Source organism: Nuphar pumila, chromosome 13 (genome assembly GCF_984573655.1).
Source record: "Nuphar pumila chromosome 13, dmNupPumi1.hap1.1, whole genome shotgun sequence".
NCBI classification, from domain to species: Eukaryota; Viridiplantae; Streptophyta; class Magnoliopsida; order Nymphaeales; family Nymphaeaceae; genus Nuphar; species Nuphar pumila.
The window spans coordinates 91439320-91458265 of NC_143261.1; the positions used below are offsets into that span (position 1 = coordinate 91439320).

Genomic DNA, 18946 nt, shown 5'->3' on the forward strand with positions numbered 1-18946 from the left:
TGCATAAACATTTGTGCATTAAGCACCTGATCACCCTCCATCTTGGGGACAGGGCCTGTCAGTTGTGGGGGCAATCAAGTGCTTAATGCACAAATTTTGTGCCATGTGATTGCACCTGATCCTGACTCTAATTTTTGGCTCTTTTCATCATAGAATAGAAGAAACTTCAAGCGTACTGTTAGCCTAATTTTACCAACACAACGGAGAAGCAAAGAAAGGATCTGTTATTTTAGGTTGACGACGCTTCAATATGGCAATGAGACAAAAATCTTTAAAAATAAAAGAGAGGATCATTTACGAAAACATGCTCAATAATTTCTCATAATTCAAATTCATACCAAAAGTTGGTAACTCCAAATTGACACCTCATTTATTTTATGGTTAACCGAAAGAATATCTATGGTTAGTTTCTAAGTTGGCTTTTTCCTTTTTTTTGGCTCAAATTCACATGCTTGCCCACCAGAAAAAAAAAAGACAATTTTTACCTTTATGTAGAGAGAGAGAGAGAGAGAGAGAGATTAATAAGGGTAAAAGAGAACAGATACATATTTAATATGGAGTTCGTCATGAATTTATTATCTAATAACTAGAAGGAAAAAAAAAAGTTACAAGGGTAAGAATTTGAATCAATGAAGTTGAAACTAGGCATGATTTTCAATCATAAGCTTTTTTACATATGAACTTGAATTACAAAAGAAACTGATATAGACATAGATGGCACTAGCTTTAGTGCACAATACCAAAATTGGCCACAAATTAGAAAATATAACAAATCTGGCCAATTAATTTTTAATGGTTTTCCCCTTTGATCGCCTGAAAATTTAGACGCCTAGGTCAAAACCACTTTTCTTAGTTTCTCGCCTGAAAAGTTTAAGCAACTTGATCAAAAAAATCAGGCTGTATGTTCTTGCTTGAAAAAAAAAAATCAAACACTATGATAAGACCACTAGGCAAGTGGTTTTGACCAAAGTGCCTGATTTTTCAAGCGACAAAAAGGCAAAAAAGTGCCAAGACAAAAGTTAATTGGCTAGATGTGTCATATTTTCCACTTGGTGACCAGTTTCGTTATTGTGCCAAAAATTAGTACCACCTATGTCACTGTCCTCAGAAGAAAGCAGATATGTAATCGTATGTAACCCAAAACGAAACCTCCAACTCCTCCATGTTTATGCATATCTTGGTCACAAAAATGAAATGGTGACAGAACCGTTGGATCTTAAAATCAATCCAGCTCCCTGATGCTGTGAAGTGGCAACACTTCATGGCGTGGGCTTGGTTTTAGAATCTTCACATCGATCAGTTTTCTTTTTTTTCACTAAAAAAAGAGTTTGTTGATGAGTTATATCAAAGCTTGCAAACACAATAACACATACACCTTGCTAATTAACGCGTAGAAAACAAAGCTGTAATGGTGTTTGTCGGTGTTCCCGAGCAATACGATCCACAGGAAAGTTTTGAGCTGAAACTAATGGTGAAGGCTGCAGATGAGTTTGGTTTTGAAATCTGAACCAATGAACTAGAATTATGTGGACCATCTTATCAGAGGTGCTTTACTGACTATCAATTAATGCATAATAACATTTTCACGAGGTTAGGTGTATGGCACCATCCAGACAAACCTGTGATGGTTCTACACTGGCTTTAGAGTAAGTTTTCCACTTTTTCATTTCTAATGTGGTCCAAACATTTTTCCTGAGCACTCTCCTGCTCATTCAGAAGATCCCTACTTTATTTTGTGCATTACTTTGACAAGAACTAGACCTAGAAGCGTCTTGGGGAGAGCACTTGGTGGTGTGAGGAGCCAACGCTTACCATCGATTGCATTCTGTCACCCCCTGACTGGAGACCAGGTATCATCACTAAAGGCAGGACAGTAATGACTCAAGTTGAATCTAGTATCAACCCTAGAGCCTCATGCTAGGCATACCTGCAACTTCAAATTAAGCCCTCTAAATCTAAAGCTTTCTTGTGATATCATTGTCAAGGTATAATATTAAGGGACCCTACCAACGGGGCTCTGCTTGTGTAGTAGGAGCAGCTAGTGCACGTCACCTTGTGTTGGGACGTTGCAAGTCCGAATCCCATTGGTATCATTGTATACCTGGTAGGGGTCTGCCTAACCCCAGCTTGGCTTTCAAAAAAAAAAAAAAAGTTATTAAGGGATCCTAACACAGAATTAGCTAAGGCAATGAGCAATAAGGGTTTAAGGGTTAGATGGCTTCACGTGGATTTCCACCAACACTTTCCTTGGTTGGTTGGAGAAGGGCATTTTCCAAAGAAATGAGGGTTGTTAGCATCGACGGTGTGCATCTAAATGTTAGCTTCACGTGCACCTGTACCAACCCGAGTTTCCCATAGCACATGCCACAAAATTGGAGAAAAAAAAAATTTATACTTTAATAGAAGTACTAACAGTAACCCTAAATGCTACGATAATTGATTTTCAAGAATCCTGGACGCGGTTCGACAGTGATCGCACGAAATGAGTCATTTTCTCATTAATTTTCCGTTTTTTTCTGGAAATGTGTGGAAGAGGAGAGAAACAAGTATCATAGGCTTGATTCGTACAAATTCTGGATTGCAGATGGGAGACGGCAGAGTAGGAAGGCCACTTTCTTTACTTTTAGAAACGAAAAGAGAAAGTCTAGCTGGACAGCTCATTATCATTTTTTCTTTTTTTTTGAAGGAAAAGCTAATTATCAATTAATTTAGAGAAGGTAGGAGCAGCTAACACCTTGTGTTGGGATGTTGCAGATTCAAAACCCAATGGTATAGTTGTATAACTAGTAAGGGTCTGCCTAACTCCAGCTTGCCTTTCAAAAAAAAAATTTAATTTATAGAAAAATCTAACGCTCCACTTCTTTCATTACTCATATTTTTCACTCAGGCTGTGTTTGTGAGCCTGCGTCAGAAAGGAGAAGAGAATTGGAGATGAGATTGGAGTTGTCAACTACACAGTCGTGACTCCCATCTCCCAAATCCAAGCTTCTAAACATCAGCCAGGGTAGATGGGATCTCCCCTCCTATTTCTGCCTCCCAAACCAAAAATTAATAGGTGACTCACATTTCACAGCTAAATTACCATTTAAAAAGTCAGGTTTGGCATGTAATTGCTTCTGTTTAAATTAGCATCACCAATAATGTCAACAGTCCTTGTTAAATTAATTTTGGCAACTAGAAAAACAACCTGCATATACAGCCAAAAAGAAAGCCGTGTTGTGAACTTTTCTTGCCTATTCAGTCATATAATCAGTAAGTTTCCTGAATTTGGTAATCCACCTGCAGTAAATGGTTTACCTACCCGTTTGAGTTTTGAAGTCCTACTGGATTAGCTTAATTCTTTTCTTTCTTCCACCTTCACAATTTTGTGTGCTTATCATTTTTCTTTCCTCAGTACATGCAAGACAGTTAGCTCTTTTTCTCATCAAATAAACAAACATATTAGTGAAAAAGATCGAAAAAATAATTACTCATGCAAAAAACTTCTAGGTCTGAGAATTTTATAAAAATATATTGGCACCAAAACTAAAATAAGGAGGAAACTACTTTTCACACACAAATATGTGCCCGTGTGTGTGTATGGATCTAGTAATATTTGATTATGTTGATCTGACCATCCAAATGAGCTAGAAATAATAGGTGCAGGTCCTGTCGATCCAATTAGATCTCATAGATGAATTAAACATGGTTCAAATGCTAATAACTAGCTCTTGGATCCTATTTTTTTTATAAGAAAACACGATTTCTGGGACGAGAAGATATCTCGCACATTGTATGCTGTTCATATTCAAGGCTCTTAAATCGTGCATAAATGTAATTGAATGATCCAAGAGCTGATTCCCATAAACTACCCATTTAGTTGATCACATCTGCAAGGTTAGTTTCAAGAAAAACAACCAAAAACGAAAAAAAAAGAACAATTATACGTAATGGTGATCTAACCACGTTATATATATAGTCACTAGAATATGATAACTGAAATATGAAAACTAGAATAGGAGAACTAGAAATATGGGTGTTCCAAACACTTTGTTTGCAAATCCAACCATGTGGATGTGTTTGACATGGTGAATTTGCTAGGAATCAATCATTGGATCATGTATTTTCGATAAAAATGTGATTTTTGAAATCTTAAATATTTATAAAGATTATGAACCATTGCCTTAAAAAATCTCGTTCATGCATCAAAATTAGATGATTCAAGAGCAGGTTATTATAAAACTAAGCATGTAGATCACATTCTTATGGTTAAATTCAAGAGAAAAGAACAAAAAATCCACTAAAATCTTGGTTCACACATTAGTTCCCTCTATATGCCTGTGTGTGGCACTGAACTGCCACAATTTATGGCGTACACAATTTACATGCCCTAATTTCTAATACCAAAAATTAATTTGTGGATCACATTTAGCATATATTACTTTACTATTTTTATGTCAAAATTGACTCCAGTATGCTATTTTACACCATTTTAAGCCATCAATATTTCAACATTCCAAAAATCAAATCTTATTATCAAGAATGAGAAAACCTCCTATTATAGTAAAAATAACCACATTAAAATATGTCTATATGGCTAGATCTAAAATTTGGTTGCTAAGATCCACGTAAGGGTGGGTACCACGCTACAGTATTATTGTTCAAAACCACCATACTCTCTCTCCCCACATATATGTGATAGAGTGTGAACCAGAAATTTTATGAGTTTTATTGCTTTTCCTCAAACTTAACCGTATAAATGTGATCTACATGCTTGGTTTTATAAGAGCTCTTGCATCATCAGATTATGATTGATAAGCTAGAGTTTTTTCAAGACTTGAAAATCAACGGTTACACATTTTTGTAAATATACAAACATCTAAATATCTTGTTTTTTGTAGAAAGATACGATACAGTAGTCAATTCCTAACAGACGAAGCATGCATAGCATATCTGGAGGTTTATATTTGCAAAAATGCGTACCTAATCCACACTCTAGCTCACATATTAAAGTATATATATTGAGAGAGAGAGAGAGAAAAACATGCTAAATGGGTTTTTTAGGCTTTTTTTGTTTTATTTTTAAAATTGACGATACAGATGTAATCTACGCACTTGAGTTTATAGGGATCAGCTCTTGGAGTGTTAAATTCCAACATATGGATGAGTTTTTATAAGGTTTGAAAAATTATCTGTCTAAAATCTTTGTAAATTTTTATGGATTTTTATGAGTGATCCAACTTGGCTCGGTGAGACCCACAATAGTTTCTATAGTACAACTCGCCCTTTTGAATGATGGCACTGATCTCGCTTGGCAGGACCACAAAAATGGTCTTGACAATCTAGTCATCCAGAAATTGGCCCAACTTCACTCAACGAGACTATAGATGGTCTCAAAATCCTGATCGATTCACCTCCTGACCTCGCTCGACGAGATCACAAACGGTCTCAAAAACTAGTTGTCCCAACACTAGACCAACCTTGTTCGATCAGACCACCAAAAAGGTCTTGACAATTCAGTGGCACTAAAAATTTGACAGTCTCTACAGGTGTCTACTTCTTTGCCATAAGTCAAACTGCATTCGATTAATTCGAAAGAGAGGCATCCGTAAACACCTAAATTTTGATCAAGTCATTATAAAGTTCTGCTAGCTTAAACTTTTAGACTCCAAAATGGCATTTTCTAGACTTTTATTCAAAACATCAATTAATATAAATGATCTTAGCTTTCTAACAAGCTAAAAATCAGGTCAATATGATATCAAAGTAGGAAGTTATGCAGAAAACAATGTAACATGTTCAATAAAAATCATGTTTTCAAGTAGGACCCACTTTGAGTGTATTTTTTAATACCAAAAAAATTGAATTTGGTTGCACTTAAAAGATGATTTAAAGTTGGTAATGTTATCTTTTCAACACATCAAATGTTGCATCAATTTGACATCTGGATAGAAAGTTATAGTCAAAACAAATTATCCTGTCATAACGGATCTAAAGTATGACTTCTAAAATTCCATTATCCAATCTGTAGGAAACCTCTAGAAACCCCATCTACACGTGTTATTTGGATAAAAACCACCTAAAAGCATATCCTTATCTCCTTAGATCCCAAAAAAAATAGAATCCTATCTTACTCAAAATCCTATCCCAAGCAGAACTCTTCTTGGATGAGTCTTATCTTCTATGAGGATAAGAATAAATCCATTTAGGTTGAATTCAAACCCAATAATTCCTGAATCCATATCTTATACAAAATTCTTATAAATAGAGGTAGCCCCCTTTATAGTTTAGGAGGATCAGAAAATCTGAAAATTAGATACCAAAGTGTTGGCCCTACAAATAAGTCTACTCAAGCCCTACCTACACTTTATCTTGAAGCTATTGAAGAACCATCATACCTATGCGGAGGTGTTGATGGACCAAAATGAGCGTAAAAGCTAAACGAACCTAAAATATAAAAAAAGTATTTTCAAATCATTAATTTTTTTACTTCTATTTCATTTAATCTTTTAATTGATACTTATACAAGTTTTCTATATTTGTTTGCATATTTGAATCCACGATGGTGTGATTCGAGTTATGGATATCAGAAAACCTATTTTGATTTTACTTTTTTCTCAGGCAAATGATGGTTAAGACTTGCATATGACATCTCGGGTAAGTCCCTTCTTTCCCACATTCAAAATTTGTATCAACAATATGCAATATCTTTGAGTGAGTACATATTTTTAAGATAGTTTCAAGTGTCAAGCTCAAACTTTGCTAGGGTAGAACACTTTTTAGTGTCTACCCTATTGATAAGCCATGGCATTATTTTCATGTGTCTCATTCTACACTCCTTCCACCTTTTTCCATAATCTATTATGACCTCAGTCTTCTCTTTGCAATGCTACATCTTTTCCATTCTTGACTTTGGTAAGGAGAAGTTTGGGTTCAGGATTTGAGCCACCCATTAATTATCATGAACCATTATCTTAAATGTGGTACTTCATGATAGAGGACCATATTATGTAATTTGTAATTTAGCTTAATGAACACAATGATAACACTCTTTTTATCCTCTGTGAATAGATACAAATAAAGGGAGAAAGGGTACAAAAGAAACAGAAAAGAGAGATAGAAGATATTGAGGAAAAACACGTACACTTTAACCACATTCACTTAAAGAGCGATCCACAAACACATGAACAATGAGATTACCAACTTTCAAAATTAAGAACACTATAGCTTTGATACCATGTAAAGAAATTAAAACTATCCCATGAATACAAATGACTATCAAGCTAACCAAATCAATAGGAACAAAGTGCCACTATGGGCACTCACAAAGGCCTCAAAGGGTGTACTTGATGTCTTGTACAAGATTGAACAGAACAACAAAACAAAACAGACAGAACAAACATTGTTTATAGTGTACAATTGTACTATGTCCAATATTTGTTTCGAATGTACACGAAAGTTGTGTTTCTTATGTCAAATATTTAATTTATGTTATGTGAACAATTTGGATACACATCGATAATGGGTCGAATAACTTCATTTTGAACATATGACTCCATCTGCCCACAATATATTTTTTTGATGTGTTTATTATGGATTTTAACCACAAATATGAATCTCAAATTGGATCCAATTACCAAAAAAGTATAAAACTTATGTAAATCAAATAATCAATCATATTTTTCATATACAAGTGTTATAATTGGTGTCATATTATATCAAATTATAAATGTATGTCAAAATAATATATGACCTCAGAATTATTGAGTTTAAACAACCCATGATCTTTGTCAAATATCCCACCAAATACAACCCGAACATGCTTTCCCACTATGACATTTCCTGAGAAAAACCTAACTTCAAAACCCTTATTAATCAGCGATGGGACAGACACAAGGTTCTGTCTCATGGATGGTACAAACAAAACATCGATCAACGGAACATTATTTTTTGGGATTTCTATATCATAAGTCCCAACACCCATAACATCAGAGTAGGTGTTGTTCTCCATGTACAACCGATGTTTTTCGGGTTCAAACTTAGCTATATCTACTACACATTCATTGTTCTTGGCAATATGTCATGTTGCTCCATAATCCACCCACCATGTAGAAAGTTTTTGGTCCGTATATGAACACTCCAATATCACACATACTATATCACGTCTCTCATGTTACCTGCCAGATTTGTAAGACCTGTGAATTTTCTGAGAAAAATTCAATACACAATTAAACTTCAAAAAATATACATATATATATATATATGTGTGTCTATGTAGATCTATGTATGCGCATATGTATGTATGTGTGTGTGTCTATGTATATATATATATATATATATATATATATATAAACCCTAAAATGAATGAGTATATATATCGTAATGATATTATACCGAATCCTTAAGTTTTTATTTAAAATACATAAGAAACATTAGAATTGATCCATCGAAAGATTTAAATGCCTAAGCTCAATGTACTTTGAGAAATTCTGATAAGAATTGAGGTTTAAGAAAAAAATTTAGGTTTTAATTGGAATTTAAAAAGGTTATTTCCAAAGACCAAAATGGGATTTCAAAAGAGAAGGTATTTTTGGAAATGAGCCAAATTGGAATTTTACAAAAAAACAATAATATAAAAGAGGTTTTTAAAATTTTTGAGACCTTGGCATAGGGCCAACGTCACTCTAAGGGGCATGGGCACACCCTAGAGTGCAGCCCACGCCATCTTGAGTAGCCTAGGGAAAAAAATATGTTTTTAAAACTTGAAATCGCCTAAGGGAGGGGCGATGCCTTAGTGGCATTTTCAAAAATATTGCAAAACCTCAGCTGGGCATGTTTGACTAGCTGGGTGGGTTTGACCAGCTGGGCAGTGGCCCAATTGAAATTTTTGTAAGTCTTCAAAAAGGAGCATGCTTATTGGCCATAGGGGGTTGCTACCCTGTGGTATTTTTGAAAGAATTTTACAGGATTTCAAACAAAAGAAACCTATTGGGTGTGAGAGAGGTTGGGTTGAAAAAAATCACTAATGTGTCATTGTCTAGATGGGTGTGAAACACATCTCCACTGTACCTTTTAGCGATTTAATCTCAGTCACACATTTGAAACCCTAACATTAATAGCATTAGAAAAGAAAGAGAAAGCCATGGGAGGGGCGATTTTCTCTCTCTCTCTCTCTCTCTCTCTCTCTCTCTCTCTCTCTCTCTCTCTCCCAACCGTGGACCTCCTCCTCCCTTTGTACTCTTGTGTAGGGGTGGGTACCGAAAAGGGACTCCCCTCTACACATTGAGCCAAAGGGATTCCCCCTTCTCAGGATTTCCAAGATAGCAAGGTGAGATTTCCATTCCACTTTATCGTTTTGTTTGGAAAATTTTGGTATGCATGATTCGTATGAAGCATGAAGCCTTCAACCTCCTTTGCATTTGATGCATGCAAGAGGTTTTGGTGGATTAGAATGTTCATTTGGGTGTTTCTTGCTTTCCTACGTTGTTTCACTCTTGTGCACACATGCACATCACATTATGCATTTTTTTTTGTTTCGTGTTTCCCCATTGTGCTTGGGTTTTCATGGTTCCCCCATGGCCGTGTGGAGCTCCAGCAAGGGGCAAAATGGCATGGGTGGTTGGAACGCACCCTTGCTGGGATTGCGGTTTTGGTACCCCCATTTCCTTCTCATTTTCGTTCTTTTTGTTTTTCTATTTTGGCTGTGAGTTGCAGCTGGGCTAATCCCGGTCCAGACCATGCAGCCCAAAGTTCTGCACCCCATGTGCAACCGCAGGGCATGTCTGGACTGGTTTGGTTCAATCCAGTCCATGCCCTAGCCTTGCCCTTTTGTCTGCACTTTGGTCATTGTCATTGGACGATGAGGATACTCCACTTTTTCTTATCATTTTCTTCGCCTTCTAGATGCCCAGGCCAGACCGGGCCTTGCTGCCACAAGAGTGGTTGCAACACCTCAAGTGTTGTGCCCATATTCGGTAGCCTTGCCTAGAGGAGTTTGAGCTGGGCTGCAGCCGCAGTGGCAGCTGCCTAGCCGGTGCACCTATTCAGCTGGACCTAGTAGGGTGCAGTCACTACAAGAAAAATGCTACTTAGTGACAGAAGTTTGCAACGAATTTTTTCCATCGCAAATTTGCGACAGATTAGCTAGAGAAAATTATATGTCGCTAACATTCGAATTATTTGCAAAAAATTAGCGACGGAAAAAATTTTGTCGCTAATCTGTCGCTAATTTGTGATGGCTTAGCGATGGGAAAATTTTGTCGCTACTTTTCTATTTAAACCAGCCCATCTAGGGTGCAAAATTCTTCCTCGCTTGCTCTCGCTCTGATTACCCCCAAATATTTGGCTTCTCGACGGGGAAGAGGGCGTGATCAATATGGCTGCCGCGAAGCCGCCCCAACCGGATCCTGTGGCGCTGAAGAAGGCGACGAACGTAGAGGAAGACGATGTGGGTGGTGGTGGCGGATTAAAGGAGTATGATGTGGTAGGGAAATCGAAAATGGGTGGAGCTGTTGGTGGTGATGGTGGGAAGAAGTTGGCGTTCTTTCCCAGTGCAAGGAGGGGCTTCGATATGGAGGACCTTTGGGCTAGCAGGGATCATAAGGATTAGCGCTTAATTCTGGTTTTACAGACTGAAGATGGCGGAAGAACCAACCTCCATCACACACGACGTCACCGAGGTGTGCCCTTTTCATTGAATTCTCGTTCGCCCCTTCTTGAAGAATCTTCATCCTTTTTGTTTTGTTTTGAATTTGCCTATTCTCTGTTTTGAACAGTTGATCGGGAAAACGCCTTTGGTGTATCTCAACAATGTCGTAGATGGTTGTGTTGCTCGCATTGCAGCTAAGTTGGAGATGATGGAGCCATGCTCTAGTGTCAAGGATAGGTACTATGGTCACCTATATACATTCTTTTTCTTAAGTTTATCATATGCTCACAATGGTTGACTTTGTTTTTCACAGAATTGGGTACAGTATGATCCTCGATGCAGAAGAGAAGGGGCACATAACCCTTAGACATGTTAGGAAATTCTTTTCAAGTTCAATATTGTATCTGGTGAATGGCCTTTTTGCATCATAATCACAAATACCGGGTATTTTCTGAAAAAATGTTGCAATATTTTCATAAAAATATATTATCAACCATCTTTGAAAAGATACCACCAATTTGAATATCTTGTGGAATTTATTTTCTATGATCATCGTCCATATTTAATTTCTATATTTTGTTGACATTTGTATATTTTTCCTAAGTTATGAAAATTTGTTTTTCTTAGTTCCAGTTTTATATTTTTCAAGTTTGTAAAGATTTTCCCGTGTTATTCTTGAGACTTATATAAGAAAAGTGAAATAATCATAAAATAAATCTCTGTGTTGCTGAGGTATTTGGTGTTAAATGACATTGATTCCTTCTCACCACTTCGTACTCCTTCCCTTTTATATCTTGAAACTTAGCCTTCTGGTTCCATTCTTTACAACATTATTTACAATACTCTCTACTAAACATTTGTTGGTATTTCTTTCGGGAGGCAAAGTATAGGGACTTGATATTCTCAAATCTTAACCCTGGATTTAGCTGCTCGGCCCCGTGTAGCTTCAGCAATGTTCCATTGAATGTATCTTTTTTTAGAGTGTTCAATTCTAGTTGTAAGAATTATGGCATGTATCGGGTTTAAACTGACTCAAGTTGATTGCTTCTCTCTCTCTCTCTCTCTCTCTCTCTCTCTCTCTCTCTCTCTCTCTCTCTCTCTCTCTCCCTCTCTTGTGCAACCTTTGTGTTTTTATGAACACCAAAGAGTGTCTTGATCGAGCCTACTAGTGGCAACACTGGCATTGGGTTGGCATTCATCGCAGCGGCCAAGGGTTACAAGCTTATAATCACCATTTTGCTTCTATGAGTCTTGAGAGAAGAATGATCTTTCTGGCTTTTGGAGCTGAACTAGTGCTCACAGACCCAGCTAAAGGCACGAAAGGTGTTGTTCAGAAGGCTGAAGAGTTGCTAGCAAAGACTCTCAATTCTTACATTCTTCAACAATTTGAAAATCTTGCTAACCCAAATGTACAAAATTGCATTTTTTCTTTTTATTAATTTTGTTGTCCTTTCATTCATCTATTTCTTCTTTTAGCTGATTTGGTAGCTTCATTCTCTACTCCGGCTATTAAGTTGATTGAGTTGTTCTTGGCAATTACTGACAAGCAAAATCAGTTGGTCATTTCGGTCTTGGCATTTTGTGATTAATGTTGATAGCATTTAGATCTTTATGTTTTTTATTCATCACACTGAATTGTGATAGATTTTCTTGATGACATTAATCTAGATAGTCTCTTTGTGTTATGTATCCTTTCTTTTCTCTTCTTTCTTCTGATAGAATGTCTGTGAACAGAAAGCAGAGGAGCAGGCAGAACACCACTAAATTGGGAGACAAGGTCGCGAATAGCCCTGGGAGTGGCAAGGGGAATTGAATATCTCCATTCGAGTAGTTTGTCACCCACAACAGTTATGCACTATTTAGGCATATAGAATTTGATATGAAGTATTTATATTTCATTTTTTTTTTAAAATTTGCGATGGATATTATCTATCCCTAATCAGTCTTTAAAATAACGACGGATTAGTGACAAATAATATCCGTCACAAAACTAAGTCTATCGGTTATTTAGCGACGGATATTATCTGTCTATTCGTCACTAGTTAGCAACAAATGAGTTTCGACGCTAATTAGCGACCAAAAATCTGTGACAAGAGCTATCTATCGCCAATCCGTCACTAAACAGTATAGCGATAGATTGGCGATAGATAGCATCCATCGCTAATTCACGTTTTTCTTGTAGTGGGTCTTTACTTCTGGCCGGTGGGTTTGGGCTTGCAAGTAAGGTTGTATGACTACCTATTCTTCGCTCTCGTGTCTGCCTATCGACCCTGCCTAGTAGGGACAACAATCTGTGCACTTGCCCAACAAGCATCCAAACCCCTCCTAAGCAAAAAACTGACCAGAGTCAGTGTGTTCCTTGGCATTACGTAGTCTGGCCATGTATCAGCCCCTTTGTCAGCCCTTGCCCCGCATTTAGGGGAGCTAGTTGACAACACTTTAAGTGCTGGAAATTTTCCAGCCGTATGATGGTTGTGCCAACACTTTATGTGCTGCATTCTGTGTCGCAAGGATGGGAGGTATGACAGCGTACCTCTCGCTGCAATCTTCGGCACATCGAATATGCTTTTACGCAGTGCTACCCTACTTGCGACAACACAATGTTGGCTGCATTCTCGACATGATCGGCAAACGGCAACACCTTGTGTGTTGTGTTGCTCCTGCAACAAGGGGACCTTGCAGCAACACCATGTTGCTGCAAGTTCTGCAGAATGGTGTCCAGTGGACAGCCTCTTGGTCGTTGCCATTTCTTTTGGCATGACACCTGTCGAGCCATACATCGTCGTTGCATTATGGCTACAGAGATACACCTTTGGGGTAGCCCCTTTTTGCCACTATAATTCCTGCAGTAATGGACTTTGTTACATCATCTTCCAAGCCTTCCTTTTTTGTATGTTTTGACACTCGCGATAGCATACTCCTTGCTGCAAACCTTTTCGCAACGTTGGTGCCATGTGGCAGTGCCCTTATGGCTGTGAGCTCCCTGTAGGTTGGCACTCTTGGGCAGCTATCAGGCTGCTATTGTAGCTGCAAAATTCTATAGTGATGGCGCGTCTTGGCAGTAGGTTTTTTTATGCACTCTCTCACAGTTTTGGCACCTAAAAGGCAGCACTTTAGGTACTGCATTCCATGCAGTTTGGCGTTTCGTGACAACACCTTCATTGCTGCGAATACCCTATCCTTCGGACATTCTGGGGCAGCATTGCCTTGCAGTATTTTACTTCGGCGAGTGTGCTCTTGGGTAGCACCGTTGTTGCAGCAGTTAGCTACAGCATATGCACACGTTTGGCCACCCCTTGGCCACTGCAACTTTCTGTATAGGATGCACTTGGCTGAAGTGCTTCACGCACCATATCTCTCCCACTCGCTATAATGCTTTATTTTCTTACATGTTTAATGCTTATGGCAGCTTGGGTAAAACAAACTAGAATTATCATGTGATTGACAACTTCTGAAAGAAAAATACCTATAATGCTTACACATACATGTTATTGAAATGAGGTACGCTATCGCATGGTCCGTCACTTTGACGAATCATACGAACAAAGCTCACTCTATCAAAATAAATGTCAAGTTTTCCATAACATGTAATTACTGCTTGAAACGAACTGTGAGTAGGAGGATCATTATTCCATTATGTGTGACGAATGGTAATTGCATTGATAATGATGCAATTTGTCTATAGAAGCAGGTACAAAATAATAATGTCTTGCTAAATTGATTTGGTGCAGGTATTTTGAATTATAGAAATATACGACTGAATGCTTGATGATGTGATAGTTTCACATGTACCTTGGCACATCATGTCACTGAACTAACATGTGTTAAATTGAGCATGACTCTAGATTAAGTATCATATATTTAACGATGTTTCTTAGCATGCAATGAAATGGATTCGTGTGCGGTTACTCTTGACACTTGATTCATCCTGAAAATGCAAAGGGGACTTGGGGCACATTGTAGGGATATAATTGTCTTTTAAGACTTGTTGAAAATGGAAACTCTGTGGCAAGTTACGTATGAGCGATGGACCCACCTCGTGAGTCAAGCTCACTTGTTTGAGAATGCCACACACGCCTAAATGATAATTGATTGTTGTCGCCTTCACCGACGAAGCGCTCATCTTAGCTTTGTTGTGCTAGAGCATGTGATGTACAAGTGTGATCTTGTCATATTGTCCATATTGCTCTGCGGGAAACACAAGGTCAGATGGACTTAAGTACCTCGGAAGAAAGGAATGTTTTTAAATAAGCATAATTAAGATAAACTGCCTGATTGCACATTCACATAAGTCGAAATAACCAGTGCCAATGATATTTCTCACAGAATATGAGGTTTCTTTGCATACCCAAAAAGGTAATCAAGATAATATAACTAAACTAATGCGTTAACAACTAACTTATAAGTCTGATGGTTTCTATCATAGTTAATTGCTTAATTTGCTACTTGCTCAATTGCTTAACTACCTAACTATTTAATTGCTTGATTGCTAAGTACACTAAGTTATGATATGCATGCTTGTTACATGATGATGTCACTCACTACCGTGTGATAACTCTGTGTTTAAAGCGTATTTCTCTGCTCATAGTTATAACTGCTGAAATGTTCACTATCGCAATGGAATGTTAGTTATCAATCACATAAGCATGCTAGTCACTTGACAATGTCTCTTACTGCTTATTTTTGCTCATGTTGCTGAAGTTATACTATTGTTGTTTACTGTTTCTTGCTTATAGTTGCTCTTGTTTAGCAGTTTACTTAATGTTATGTATATCCTGATGATATTCAGTTATTGCAGTATCTTGCCTTAGCACTTTTTTGAGTTTGATTATGATACATATGCTCCATTGTGAATAAATTTACATTGTTCTGAAACTAGTTGTTCTAATCATCTCATCATAATAGTGGTACTTATGCTTTCGTAGATTGTTAGCTATATTGATAATGCTATCATGCTAGTTGCTCTTATTTTTTATAAAATGGTATGTTGTGGATTGTTTCTCACCAACTCGCAAAAGTACTGACTCCGTTTTATGAGGATACAGGTGATGACTACTAGTGGTGCGATGATGATCGATGTGCGACAGAGAATTGAACCAACACTCTAGAACTTAGCGATTTTGGTAGTTGGTTATGGGAAGCCTCTTGTTTTGAGAGATAATTTAAAAGAGAAAATGATGTATATTTCTCCTGTATCATTTTGTAAAACTGTGGTAATGAAATGCTTCTTTTTTTATTGATCATACTGTAACTCTCTCAAGATTCTTCAACTGTTTTTCCCTTATGATTTTTCCCGTTTGCGCAACGCTTTAAAAAAAATTACTCTAAAAATCTAAGAATTTTTCAAGTTGGGATTTTTGGGCATTACAAGATTTGTTATTTCTGTTTTTATCATTTTGGTTTTGGCGACTCCTACAATCTCTCTTGATGTATCCATTTTTTTCACTCTTGAAAAACTTCACTTGAGAGGTGACTCCTTGTGGCTTTCGAAATATTGGATCCCTTTTCCTACCAAGTTTGCCAAATTTTTTAAATGGCTTTCTTTTAAATTATGGATGTTTGGGAGGACCATGGCTACCACTAGCAACATATTTTCTGAAATATGATTCATTCTTTTTATCTTGTTGTATATGTTGTTTAATTTTTAATTGAAAATTTGAGCAAGAAATTCTTCTAATGACAAGTTCTTGAAGTTTAGCCTAAGGGTTGTGGTAATCATCTTCTACGAAGATGGAAGGCTATATAGAATAGTAGATATCTGGATACGATCTAGGATCACATTCTCAACTATAGCTAAATCTTTTGTCATTACCAACATCTTATTTACATGGTCAATTACATTATCATTTTTTTGCATTTTACATAAATTGCATTTCTAGGAGCAACTATATGTGTTTATGATGTAGTAACATATATTTTAGAAATTGCTTCAAACATTGATTTTGCACCCTAATTAGATCATCCTTTTATATATGTGAGCATGATTGTCCTGACTAACTTATTATCCTTTTTGTATTTCTCAGTTTTGTCTTGATCACTAGGTTTTTTACCAAGGTGTTTCATTTCTATGTTTAGGGCATTCTCCAAAACAAGAGAAATTCTCATCTTTCAAATGTGAAAATTTGTATAATTCAGTTTGTCTATTTTGGCTAACTCGGTAGCACAAACTCTACTAGTCATGTTTTTTAATTTTAGTTTTTATATATTGGCAAATAAGAATAGACAAGACTCCAATATTCAACATAAAAATGAGTGACACTACATAAGTAAAGTTTATGCAATATATCATCTTTCTAAAAAAAACATGCTTTTAAACATATTCTATCATGTAATTATTGAAATATATGAAAGAGTATTAAATTCTTACTTATTCCAATCAAAATAGAGGTTTATGAGGCAAATTGCATGAGCTAACAACTTTTTTATAATTTTAAAAAAAGTTAGGGGTTGTTTCTATAAAAAACATAAAGAAAAAACCCTTAAAAGGAATAAACGAACTATATGAGTTAAACAAAAAAGTTTAATGGCCTTTCTATAATTTTTAAAAAGTCAAGATCCTATCTCAAGAATTTTCAAGAGTACAAGACTCTTTATAGAATTTATCAGATATAGAGGCCCCTATTTTGTAAAAACAAAGGGTACAATTATAAATACAAAATAAATAGAGGGCAGTATAGTAAATTTGTGAAGCAAGATATAACCAAAAAATAACAAAAATATTTAGGGGCAGAACAATAAATGTATTATAAAAGGATATAATAGGAATTTGTGCAAAAGATCAAGGATATCAATAAAACCCTAATCTCTCAATTTTTTTTCTTCGACCTTTCCTTCTTTGGCTGCCTCTACTCCCTCTTCGTCCCAACAAATTCATCTCCTCCTGCATGATTTTTCCATCGATTTGGAGGGTGGGAGGTGGTCGACCACCACCGATCTACCTCTGAGATGCTTTCCTCATTGAAGATGGGAAGATTCACCATCATCAACACTAGAAAAACCAAAGAAAAAGGGGGAAAAGGAAAAAAATATCCTTGACACCGATGAGTAGAGGGAATGAACTAACGGTGGCTCAAATCTGGTGTCAGGTGAGGGATTCTATAGCTCCTCCTCCTTACTGATGCCCTTTTTATTTTATTTTATTTTATTTGTTGTTGTTGTAGAACCAGGAGTCGCTAAAAACTGGCCCACAGGGAAGGGGGTTTTACCTCCTCCGCTATGAGTCTAGAAGTAGACCCCGATTTGGGGTTTGCCTCTGAAATACGACCATCAAAAGGGGTGGTTTCCCTTTGCCCTTGATGTTTGCAGCCACCAACCGATGGATAAAGGGTTTTTATTTTGCCATAGATGGTGGTAGGCTATGCCATAATCCGGCAGGGATCAACACCCTAAGAAAACATAGAGGGCAAAATACCCGAACAAGGTTAAAAAAAAATTATTTAGTTTTTTTTTATCTTTTGTTTGGTTTCCTTTGTCTGGTGGCTAGATTTTCGGCGATGGTTCAGATATCCAGTTACAGGATTTAATCAGAAAAGAGGGAAAAAAACCTTTATCCGGGCAGGGTAACAAATTTTTTTTTTTAAAGATCTAGGTGAGTCTGTCTCTCCCCAGAAAGGGGGTATGGGTTTTTCGGTGACTATATAGCCGAATTTTTGACGAAAGCCCCACACAGAGTAAAATAATAAACTAACTGATTTTTTTATTATCCCTGTTTCTAGATTCTGGTGGCAATGGACTCGATAGATTGGCAACAATGATCGCGACTGATCAAAACAATAAGTTGCTCACGCTGATAAGTCTCCTAATGCTTCGATACCACAGTAGAGTCTATTTAAGATTCGTTTATGTATGTACAATGAGAGAGAGAGAGAGAGAGAGAGAGAGAGAGAGAATGAGAATTGAGGAGGTTGGTGATTACGGCCTTATTCATCAGAAATAGGTAACTCTTATCACTATTTGAAAGTTACTCCTATTTATAGGAGTAAGGGACTATTTTTCTCTTTCCCTCGGTAGCTGTTATCTAGCCAACGGGCTGCCAATCCCTTGGTATTCTCTTATGAAAGGGATACCAATGGTTGGATAATTCCAACAAATGGGCTTTCCATACATCGAACAGAGAGTAAGCTCACCTCTCTCCTCAACACATGAGTTTCATGCATGAGGTGCATGGTCATGCGTGTCATGTATGACTAATAGTGAAACATATGAAAAAAATAAAGATAAACAGGGTTTGACTTGGAATATGCCAGCATCCACCATCCTTTCCTTCCTCAGGCCAAAGATATAGTAAGTGAGGTAACCTCTTTCCCTTTCTCATGTGCA

The 18946-nt window shown here is 36.9% G+C and overlaps 1 long non-coding RNA gene and 1 pseudogene across 1 annotated transcript; both read left to right on the plus strand.

Moving 5' to 3' along the window:
* The first annotated feature begins 10616 nt into the window (after positions 1-10616).
* On the plus strand, positions 10617-12216 carry LOC149819148 (cysteine synthase-like; annotated as a pseudogene).
* Positions 12217-17528: 5312 nt separating this feature from the next.
* Positions 17529-18865, plus strand: LOC149819149 (uncharacterized). The gene is made up of 2 exons (XR_016427256.1): positions 17529-17712; positions 18343-18865. It is a non-coding gene; the product is annotated as an uncharacterized LOC149819149 (long non-coding RNA).
* The last annotated feature ends 81 nt before the right edge of the window (positions 18866-18946 follow it).